This window comes from Arvicola amphibius, chromosome 14 (genome assembly GCF_903992535.2).
Source record: "Arvicola amphibius chromosome 14, mArvAmp1.2, whole genome shotgun sequence".
Classification (NCBI taxonomy): domain Eukaryota; kingdom Metazoa; phylum Chordata; class Mammalia; order Rodentia; family Cricetidae; genus Arvicola; species Arvicola amphibius.
In genome coordinates, this window is record NC_052060.1 from 47,068,385 (window position 1) to 47,080,783 (window position 12,399).

The 12,399-nt window shown below is 38.5% G+C and overlaps 1 pseudogene; it reads right to left on the reverse strand.

Annotated features, from left to right (window-relative positions):
• Positions 1-5,112: 5,112 nt before the first annotated feature.
• Positions 5,113-11,543, reverse strand: LOC119800692 (annotated as a pseudogene).
• Positions 11,544-12,399: the final 856 nt, after the last annotated feature.

Consider the following 12,399-nt stretch of genomic DNA (forward strand, 5'->3'; position numbering starts at 1 on the left):
AAGTAGAGTTGGAGAGACGCTTCAGGCAGTCACGATAGGAGTCTCCATGCTGCTCCTCTCCGAGATGGACGAGATGGACGCAGGTTAAGATCTCTCCTGGTAAGCCACAACTCGTGGTGCTACCCAAATTACTAAATATGGGTTAAAGGAAGATGTGAGAATTAACTAATAAGAGGCTACAGATAATGGGCCAGGCAGTGTTTAAAAGAATACAGTTTCTGTGTAATTATTTCGGGTGTAAAGCTAGCCGGCGGCGGATTAGCTGGTTGCTGGGAACTGGGCGGCGGGAACGCAGCCCCGCCGCTTCACACTACAGTGAGCAGACTCACAAGCCTTCCACTTCCTCCCATTGACACATTGCTTTGTTTATACAAGGGCTTAGCTTGGCTTTTATTTGCTTAATTTGAAACCTTGAAATATCCCACTTTACTTCTGTGCTAAGCGTATTCACCAAAGTGGAGGAGACGCTATGAAATCTAACTTTCAATGAATCTTTGATTATGAAATTCACAACCTTTTCTTTGACTTATAGGACCTATATCTCTTTGCATTAACTTTGTAAATGGGAAACACAGGTACCAGGATTAATACCTGAAAAGTTCAGAATGCAAGTATTCAGAGACTGTACTCTTAGTTGCCTTGCACATGCCTCACAAGCCGTTCATGAGACTTCCAGAAAACCGACTTTATATATACTTACTGCTATACCCCAGTATTGTGCTTAATACATGTGATGTTACTACCAGTTGTAATTTGTCCCTGAAATAATTACTTAGAGAGGTTATAAAGTCAAGATAGAAGATGCTCTTGACAAAGAAACCTAAAAAAATGCAAGAAATCCAGCTTCTGTCATGATAGTAGCACCTGTAACCACTTGAGCCTTCATCAGAAGTCTTGTGGTTCTACCTCTAAGTGACTGGGCTGGCTAGTTTTTTTTTTTTCAAGTCGACAAAATCCAGAATGATATAAGAAGAAAGAGAAAATGATGCTAAAGATTGGCCTGTGACCTACCTAGCATCTGTAATGATGAACTCTAAATTATAGCTAATGCTTTCTAAATAAGTAAATGATTACCTTTTAATTTGTTATAAGGGAGGCAGTACTGAAGCTGATTGATGTACACTGGAAGAAGCTGGGAAGATGCAGCCTCCTGCACGCATATCAGGCTGCATCCAGCCCTTAATGAGGGTTAAAGGAGGTCAAGCAGCAAGCATTTGAGGTATGCTCAGAGAAGTCCCAGTTCCCAGTCTTAGAGCCTTTGTGATGGTCCTGTCCCCATACCTCCACGACTGTGGACATTTAGGAAGTAGGCCCACCTTTTCTGCTAATGTGAATAAGAGGCAGAAAAAACAATCTTGTGATTACCTGTTCTGTGACTCTGCATTAGTAATCTGCTTTGAACAATCAAGCCCCAGTTCAGTCTCCCCTGAGCAACTCCTGTGATCTTCCCTCCTTTCACTTGTTCCTTGACTTCCCCAGGAAGAATTATTCCTAGATTTCAAATGTTATATCTTTGTTTGTTGCCTGAATTGTAAACATTGTCCATCTATGTAGTGCTTTATGTATTTTTTTTTATTTTATTGAGCTGTACATTTTTCTCTGCTCCCATCCCTTCCAGATGACATCATGCTTAGTTTAGTGGCTTGAGAAAGATTAGAAGCTGTGGTCCTGACAGAGGAGGTGTGTTTCAGTTCACAAGGTATCGGTTCTCTCTGCCTCATGATTGTATCTCAAGATATAAGATAGTGCTCAGAACCAGGCAACCGTGCCTACCTGTCTGCTGCCATGCTCCCTGCTGTGATGGTCATGGACTCTAATTCTCTGAAACTGTAAGCCCAAAATAAATGTAGCTAACTAGCTAGTTAGCTAGCTAGCTAGCTAGCTAGATAGATAGATAGATAGATAGATAGATAGATAGATAGATGATAGATAGATAGATAGATAGATAGATAGATAGATAGATAGATAGAGATTGGCCTGTGAGCAAACCTGTGAAATCTGTGGTGCTTTCCTTGATTGATGATTAATCTCGGAGACTAGATTACTGTGAGACGTACGACCCTCAGAGGGTGATCCTTGCTGCTGAGCAAGGAAATAGTACTTTTCAATGACCTTAGCATCAATCCTGATTTCATGTTTCTGCCACGAGTTTCTTCCCTGACTTTACTCAGTGATGGTCTGTGATGTAGAAATGTGAGCTGAGAGAAAACTCTTTCTACCCAAGTTTGGTCATGGTATTTCATCACAGCAATGGGACACCTAACTGAAATAGTGATCCTTATTTCTATACTAGACTCATCTGTCCATTCTTGAGCATATTAAAATTAATTCCAATACTCACTATGTGTTCAATTCATGTTTTACCTTGGGAGACTGATGGAACAATTCCCAGATTGCATACATTAAGAAAGAAGAGGAATAAAAAATATTCAATAAAAAAAATAAAAAAAAATATTCAATAATGTGCACACAAACAAGCATATAGGTGGTTAGTATAATTACTTATGTGAGTCAATATAATATTTAAACTTAATGAAGAAAGACACAGGGTAATCGTTAGTGTAGTTTACAGCTAGGTAGTACTGATTATTTATTTTTTTTTTGGGTAGTACACAAACTCTTTTTAGCAGTATGAAGGCCATCCAGTTGGGATGAAGCTTTGGAATCAATACCAGTTTGTTTTCTATGCCTTCTATGACAATGATGTGATGTTTTGAGAAATAGTGTCTTTGCTTCAATTTCTGGAGAGTAACCAATAGAAATAGGGAAAATTTGTAATATTTAGGTTTTATGGGTCTCATTGCCAACAACAATAGAGACAATAATTTTTATAGTCTACTTCCATTTCTTTGCTAAAGGGTCATGATATTTAAACTGACTCCTAGTTAATTATCATTATACCCATATATTTGTGCATTACTAGTCCTCATCAGAGAACATTCTTTTTGCAGTAGGTGATGATTAATACAGGGACCCACAATTATTCAAGGTAGAGACAATATGAGACTGCAGAGTAGTTAATCCAAAATAAAATGGCTACATCATACTTCTCCTTTCCAAGGCTCAGTAATTATTGTGAAAAGGGGGGTGGAAAGTATGAACTCACAGCCAGGTTTCAGTGACAGCTTACACAAGGTCTGTGCAAGCTCAAATCTGACAAAATCCAAACTTAGATGGGGTAGATGATCACATTAGTCTACCCCTAGCTAAAGAAGTATTGGTAGCTTATATTTGCAGGGAAAGGAGGAGAGGAAGTAGTGGTTTTCTAGAAGGACATGGCCCTTGGTAGGTTGGGTACCCTCCAGTGGATTTCCAAACACACAAGAGTATATTCCTAGAACTAATCAAACTGGATAGGTTTTCAAAAAGTTGCGTGGGTAGGAAACATAGGCTTAGCTGGGAGAGGAGCTGGGGAGCGATGATCAAACTACAGTATATGAAATCATCAGAAATTAGAAATAGATGATGATGATAGACAGATAGATGGTAGATAGGTTAGATAGATAGATAGATGATAGATAGATAGATAGATAGATAGATGATAGAAAGATAGATAGATAGGAAGACAAAGTGATATCTTCAAAGATATTCTATATTAATAAATAAAATCTCAATTTTTACTAAATATTTTCAATTATTTAGTTTTCTAACCTATGCTATTAGGATAGATTCTGACCTATCTGAAATGATGAATTTCATTTGATTTTTAAGATCAATGTTATCAATGTAAGGCTCAAAAGTCTAAGCTCCTCTTGTATATTTGTGTGAAGATTCCCCTGGCATAATTCATGCAGACACATAAAAAATAATAAGTATAGTCTGAAGTTTTAACAATTTCTAACACTACAATGGCAATTTATATAAACAATGTTTAATCATTAGATAAAAAATAAGAGTATATAGTTCCAACTTCTGTTTTTAATATGCAAGCTTGCATAGATGTCTCTATTACTTATTTTTCTATTGCTGTGGCAAAGGACTATGGCCACGGAAAGTTATAAAAATAAATATTTAATTGGGCTTACAGTTTCAAAGGTTAGAGTAAACAATGGAGAAGCAAAGGAATGGTGACAGGAAAAACAGAGAGCTTACATCTTGATCCACAAATACGAGACAGAGATAGAAGGCTAGGAATGGCACCAGACTTGAAATCTCAAATCTCACCCCTGTGACAAATCTTTAACAAGCCCATAATTTCCAAATCTTTCTGGATAGTTTGACCAATGGAAACAAAGTATTCAAGCCTAGGATCTTTGGGGGCCATTCTGATTTAAGCCAACAAAGAGACAATGGCATTAATTATACCCAGGAGATGAACAAATGAAAATGGGCTGTCTCCTCTCATACCAGGATGAAAGAGCCAGAGATTCTCTTCTTTGTTCCTCTGAGTCAGCTTTGACTTCAAGTTATCTGCCCTCATGTTTGCAAAATTATTGTACTAGACATATGTCAAAATCTCCTTGTTAGTTTACAGAAGAGGGAAAGTTTCTTCCTTTTTGAAATATGAAACAAGTATTTCATTTTATTTTTCCTTTTGTTGAAAATGATTTTTTTCATGCAATGTGTTTTGATTCATTTTCTCCTTCCTCAAATCCTGCCAGATACTCCCACTTCCCTATTAACCCAAAGCCACACACTTTGTTGCTCTTCCTTCTTAGAAAACAAGCATCTAAATAATAATAATAACATATAATGAAACAGACATACCTGAGTAGATTAAGACAAACAAAAAAGACCCAAAGAGACAGCTATACAAGCAGAGACACATATGTTTACAAAGATAGAAATCCCATAAAGATATAAAATCAAGAACTGTGATATAGAATCAAAAACCAGTACAGGAAATTACCATATACCAAGGCAAAGTATTATGAGATTAAAAAAAACTTCCAAAAATATCAAGGTTATTCTGTTTGCCATCTATTGCTGATCATCGGGCCTATGCTTAACTCTTATTTGTATACCTAGTAAGATTCTGTTGTTGAAAACTAATTTTGTATTTTTTGAGTAGTTATCAAATGGAGATAGTTTCTGGGTTACAGATGGGGCCTTGTTACCTGGTCTCCTCTAAGAGCTGGGAGCCCATCTGGCACAGAGCTTTGAAGGCTCTATTCATGCTACCACAGTCTCTGCAAGTTCATATGTGCACCAAAATGGTCCTGTTGTGTTAGAAAGCTGATAGTTCCTTTCCCTACTGTCCAGCAGCTCAGACCTGAAATAATCACACAGAAACTATATTATTTAAAATACAATTTGGCCAATTAGCTCTAGCTTCTTATTGACTAACATTTACATATTAATTTAACCCATATCTATTCCTCCGTGTATCATGACATAGCTGTGGCTTACTGGGTAAAGTTTCCAGCATCTGTCTCTGGCAGGACTACATGCTTTCTCTCTGACTCCTTTCTCCCAGCATTCAGTTTAGTTTTCCCTGCCTACATAAGTTCTGCCATACCAACAGACCAAGGCAGGTTTTTTTTTTTTATTCAACAATGGTATTCATAGCACATAGAGGGGAATCCCACATCACCTTCCCTTTTCTGTTTAATTTAAAAGTAAGGTTTTAACTTGGGGAGGTTTTAACTTTAACATAGTAAAATTACATATAACAAATTAGGTATCAAGCAAGAATTACAGTTTCAATATTTATATCTACGTTTTATCTATTCTTCAACTCCATAAAAGAGTCCAGAAGGATATAAAATTACAAAAGTAAACAGGAGGTGCATTGTAAGCAACTTCCAAAACTCTAGAATTGACAGAGACATCTCACTACCTGGACAGCCTACAGGCCCATAGTATCTAGCAGACTTTTATACATAGCTGGAAATTTCAAAGACAGTTCTGCTTATCTTGGCAGTTTGTTAGTCACTTTCTTTTGTGTCCTGAAGAATGTCTAGCAGACTCTTTCATGAAACAGAAACCCTGAAGGACTGTCTCATCTTCCTTAGGCAAGTTTAGCAGTCATCTCTCTGTGGGTCTTGCATTTCCAATTCACACAACATAATGCAGTCCAGGCAAGAGCAGTTTCTTACACAAATGGCAAACCAATGCTATAAGGAGCCTCTTTAGTGCCCAGCATTATCTTGAAGTAGATTTGTGCTGCCAGGAGTAGATATGTCCCAATGACATGAAAAGTCCTAAGTTCTTAAATATTTAAATGCCATATTATGTACTCTGAAAGGTTTAAAGAATGCTTATCCATCTGAAATACATTTTTGTACATCTGGAAAATCTAACTAACATGACTACAAGCTTGACTAGATGATTATCTATTAACCTATATTTCTTAACTATTCACTACATTTTTAAATGAGCAGCACAAACACAATTTCTTAATCAAGAGCAGAAATATACATATAACAATATCGACCTTAAATTTGTATCAATTTACCCAAATTCATACCAGTACAAATCTCTATAGCATACCTGCCTTTAAAAGTAACAAACATTTATAAACAAAATTTGGGTATATGGGCATAGTTCTTTCCAAACTGCTTCCTGCTTTTTGTCAGGTGAAGTATTTTGGAGGGTGTTCATGTGGTTGACTAAATCCATGTAAAACCTAAGAAAGCTTAGAAAGGAATCCTAGAAACAAAAGAATAGAGTTAAGCATGACGTGGTAGCAGCATTTTCTTGGGTGGGCTCTGCTTGCTAGAAGCAAGGAGAGGCATGGCTCCTTTAAGAGAGGTCTTTCTGATTCAGCTGTAGCAGAAAAACAGCCACATGGTTTTAAAATGGTGGCTTCCTGGCTGTGGGCCATGCTGCTCTGAGGTAAGAGATATGAGATATCCCATTGAGGACTGACTGTTTCAAGTTCTCTTACTCTCTCAATTTTGTCTAGTTTTGGGTCTCTATTTGTTGTAATTCCCTGTAGTTGGGTGGCAGTTTGTTGGTAGAGCAGCTACTAGTTCATTTTTCTACCACCTGGCAGCTCAGACCCAAAATAACCACAAAGATACTGTATTAATTAAATCACTGGGTGGCCCATTAGCTATAGTTTCTTATTGACTAGCTTTTACATCTTAATTTAACACATTTCTATTAATCTGTGTATCACTATGTGGCTGTGGCATACCGGGTCAAGTTCCATCTGGTTCCAGTGGAGCTACAAGGCTTCTCTCTGACTCCTTTCTCTTAGCATCAGCATTCAGTTTAGTTTTCCCTGCCTACGTAAGTTCTGCCTTATCAACAAGTCAAGGCAGTTTCTTCATTCACCAATGGTATTCACAGCATATAGAGTAGAATCCCACATCACTGTTGCAAATAGAGGGTCTGTTTTCATGGTGCCTTCCACCCCCATGGGATCTTGCAATCTCTCTGACTTCTCTTGTGCAAAGTACCCTGTGCTCTGAGGTAAGAGATTTGAGATATCTCATTGAGGACTGACTGTTTCAAGTTCTCTTACTCTCTCGATTTTGTCTAGTTTTGGGTCTCTATTTGTTCTAATTCCCTGTAGTAGGAATCTTCTCTGATGATGATTGAGCAAGATACAACTTCAAGCATATGACCACACTTGAGCTGAAAATGTCACAGAGTTCCAGCTGCTGACTTACTAAGAAAAGCATCAAATAACTTAGACACATCAAGGCAAACATCTGGAAATGGATATTGAATTCTCATCCTCTGAGTCAGAGATAATAACTGCTAGACAAAATCAACATGAGGCATTCAGAGCTATGATGACAATGATATTTTTCTCTAAATGTGGATCACTTTGGAGAACAAGAAATGGTAAGAGCAGTCTGGCATTAAAGCTAAGGCACATAAAGTGTTTTTCCTCAGAGTTCAAATCTCCATTTTGTTCTTCTGGAAGTATTATTTTTAGAGCAATTTGAGTGAGTAATCTAAAACTTGGGACAGTTAGACATACATTTAAAATAACTCAGTTGAGAAGAGGTCTGAGCCTAAAACTATCAGAACCATTACTCACTCACATCCAGGTATCTTAGAAAACAATAATTTCCTGATCTGGTTACTATTGGAGCCTTACATAAGTGTGACTTATATGTGACCAACAGGTATGATTTCTGTCTTCTAGGTTAGTACTACCATGCCAACAGACCTTCCTAGCTGCTCATATCCAATGCAATTGATGCAGTAATCTTTTCTCAGAGGGGGACTATTTAACACATAACTACAATAAGCTGTGGCAGGTAGTGTTACAAATAGCAGTAATTCTGTATCTCCCTCCAAATCTGTTAGCCACACTGACACCTGGATCTTACATAGGTGGGTCAAATACACACTACAAGTGTGTTATTCCCTCAAAGGCCATACAATCCAAGTGCTTGTAGTGTTTAACTTACATTTCCAATGGCAAACAAGATCCTACATCTTCCTGTAACATGTTTGCAGGGAGTGGGCCAGCAAGGCCTCCCTTTTCCTCTGGAAAAGAGCTATTTTAAGATGAGCAGCACAGATACCTGTTTACAAGCCTGGGTGCTGCATTGCTTCTGTTTTCTAGCATGCACACAGCACAAGCTCCTGTTTCCAGCCTAAATGCTGCACTGGCTTCCGTTTCCTAGCATTCATGCAGCACATACTTCTGTTTACTAGCCTGCACTGCTTCTTTCAAGGAAGTCAGCAGATTAGCTTTTCATTTCCTTTTCAACAATCAAATACTTATTCTCAAATTTGCAGCTAAAAAGCAACTATTTCCTAAGATCCAAACCTCAAAGTCTCTACAGGTTGTGAAGAATTTCAGTATGATTCCAATGCTATCTCAGCCTGAAAACTATTATTAGAAAACACTTTGGGATAGTTACATCAAATGTTTTTTCAGAATGTTGGCCATGCATCTTAGGTCAGCGCCTTTTGACAATTCATTGAACACACAACAAATACAGACATTTCCTGCCACTGAAGCACACATGATGGATTATAAATGGTAAATTGCAAAGAGGGGCACCTCCCCCTCAAAACTCAAAATGTATCCTCATACAGCAAAGATGGGATGAAATCAATCCCTGACTGTTGTCAGGGCAATTGTCTGCAGCAGTGAGTAGCGTTTTTAGTACCTGGAGTCTTTCCTAGATGACTTCCGTTCCGCCATCACAGCAAGGCTATGGACATGATAGACACAGAAGAGACAAAGAGGGAGACAGGAAATAGGGGCAGAAGAAAAGGAAGAAAACAGAAAGGGAATAAGAGGACATGCAAGAAGGGAGGAAGGAAAGTATGGAAGGAAGAAAAGATGAATAGTAACTGAGGAAAAATTACACTCAAAAAATGTATTTGTATGCATGTGCCCCACATACTTGTACCTATACTCACATACACACACACACACACACACACACACACACACACACACACACACACACACTTTCTCTTCTTTTTTATCCCCATCACACATTCTCTCTCTCTCTCTCTCTCTCTGTCTCTCTCTATATATATCTCTCTCTCTTTCTCAGACATACACACACACACACACACACACGCACGCACACAGACACCAATGCACAAACACATACACTCATACAGAGTAAATAAACATTTGGAAAAATGAATTTATGAAAAGCTTTAATAGCCATGTTTCAAAGAATACTATATTGTGTGCTACTAGTATATCAATAAATAGATAAAAACTTCATAGATCTTATATTCCCATGAAAGTTGATACAGGATAATAATTATATTTGATAAGTGTGTAAATTTCTTAGTAGTTAGAAAATATTAAGTACTGTGGAAATAATTTTAAAATGTTTAGTATTTATTTTCTTAATTAATTATAATGATAACTCATAACTTTAGCTGTGATTAATCCTTCCAAATTCTGGAATATTCCTTCTGAAATAGTCCTATTAATACTACTGTTTTTAATTGTATGATTTTTTTTTCATGTTAAGAGATATATTTCCTTATCATTATTTATTGCATTCCTTCCATTCTTTTTCGTTGTTATTTTTCTAAGTATTCATTAAAAGTCTGGTATAAATTCTGAACCCATTATTATTCATTTTCATCTTCTTATTTTCATGTTGTCCACCTTTTTCTCCTTTTAGCACATCTTCTGTGAAATATGAAATTAAAGTTTTTAAATTCCTTTAATCTTCAATTCCACACAGTTCCCACTACTACACATACACATATATCTATCAAGAACTATTTCTTAAATAATGTTCAATTTTATTACATATATTATGCTTGTTTATTGTATTACTGTGTATGTGAGAGAGAGACAAAGACAGACAGAGAGAGGGCTCACGGGCTTGCATGCAAGATGGCATAACAGCATTCTTGTGAATATCAAAGAAAAACTTTACTCTCTTCTGTGCCCGCAAAATGTTGCTGCAATTGAACTCTTGGTGCCGAAGCTCCTCCTCCAGCATGGCCATCTCATGGCCTAGCCTCTCATTGCGGTTGACATTCAGGGAACTGTTGCCACTGGAGGCCCCGAAGAAGATGACTAGCAGGTTGCCATTCTCCAGGTGGCACTTGATCTCCGGCAGTTCACAGTAGCGTTGATACTCCTCATCAGTGAGCCCAAGCAGGTCAGCCCCTCCCAGTCCCGGCCCCGTCAGTCAGCAGACAGTCCATGCTGAAGTGGAAATCCCTGCTCTGAGGACATCCCCTTGCAGGACAAACCTGCACAGGCTTTCCAAGGGTGTTGGTGGTGCTGGGGGGACAGGGGACTTACCCCCAGCAGGTCATGTTCAGCGCTCTCTTCTTTGTGCGTACTCTCATCAGTCCGGCCCACCCCGTTGTCCAGCTCCAGGCTGTAACTCCAGACTGGGTCCCCATCAAGAGCACCCCTCTCATCATTTCCTGTCTGCTGGGCAAGGGGTGACTTCAGCTTCCGGACACGAAGGTCCCCTTCATTCTCAGACCCAAAGTCATCTAGGAAGTCATCTCTGTCACTGTCTTCCTACCGCTTTGCTACCTGGCTTTCAGGCCAGACCATCAGCAATGAGATGTTGGTGTTCTCCTCCTGGCTCGGGATGGCCACTGCTTCCTCTCGGGTTCTGGACATCCATTCCTTTAATCTGTATGATTCAGTCTCCCTCATGGATCCAGCCATCTTTGGCTGCAATGCTGTTAGAATTTACCTCTCCATCATAGATGCCCAGATCCTCATCATAATCTGTGCAGTACCCCACCATTGGGCCCAACTTGTCTTGGTAACTGTTTTTACAGAGCTCTACCTCCTCATACAATAGCTCCTCCATTGGCTTTGCCTTCTGCGGGCTGCCTCCATGAGCTCCGCTGGGTCATAATACTCATGACTGATGCTGGGGAGCTCAGAGAGTACATATAGCTTCAAGATGCCCATGGATGGGTAGGGTGGGTGGGTGCAGCTTACTCAGTGCTCGAAGGTGATGTCGGTCTGAATGCCACTGTGGACCAGCTGAAAGTCATGGCAGGAGCTTCCCACCCTCCACCTCCCGCATAAGGAGGCTGCATCTCAGCACCTGGATGACTAGGGACTACTCGGAGGCACGCAGGGCCTCTAGGGTTTGTTCCTGAGACAGCTTGGAGAGCTCCTTCACGGTCACCTGAAGCACCACTTTATACCGCTCCTCTGGTTTCTGGACCATGCACACAGGTCTGGTTTTTTTGATGCTCTCTAACAGAGACTGCAGGCACCAGGTTTGAATGTAGTGGGCATATATACAGACAGGCAAACACACATAGGCATAAAGTAACAGTATTTTTAATTAAAACACTAATTAATTGCATCTTGCCATACTTGCTGGGATTTGTTTTATGTAGTTTTAATTTGGTGACATTTTGTAAATAAGTTATTCATACATTTCATTTTGTATATTTAAAGGTATTTTTTGGTTTCTTGTACCCTTTTAGCATTTAGATTTTGTCCTTTGGATTCTATCTTTGTATTTTAGTATGCCTTTATTTTTCTGGATTTTTCTCTACTGTTTTGTGATTTCATTTTACTATAATTTTAAATGGAGCAGGATTAACAGCTTTGATGCTGTTAATTCCTTCAGTCTAATAATGCATTTCTTAAACCCAACATATACTCTCTATTTTACGGGTAATCAGTGCTAATTATAAAAGACTTTCATTTCTCCATGACCAGATGTAAATGTGAACCACAAGCCAGAGAATTCTCTACTAATAAAAACATATCCAGAAATGACAGTGATGATTAAATTACCAAGCTTGGATGTTAATATAACTATAATAAGTATGCTCAATATGTTCAGTGGGTAAAAAGGAAAACAAACATAATGAGGAAAGAAAGCTGGAAGATAAAATAAATGCCAGATGGAACTTGTAGGGATGAAAAATATAAATGACAAGAAAGTATCTCTGGATGAAATTAACTGTAAATTATACTCTGAAGGAAAAATATCAGACAGTATATATACGCATAAAAAATTACCAAAATGACTTACACAGGAACAAAAAGTCTAAATATAAATAAGATAG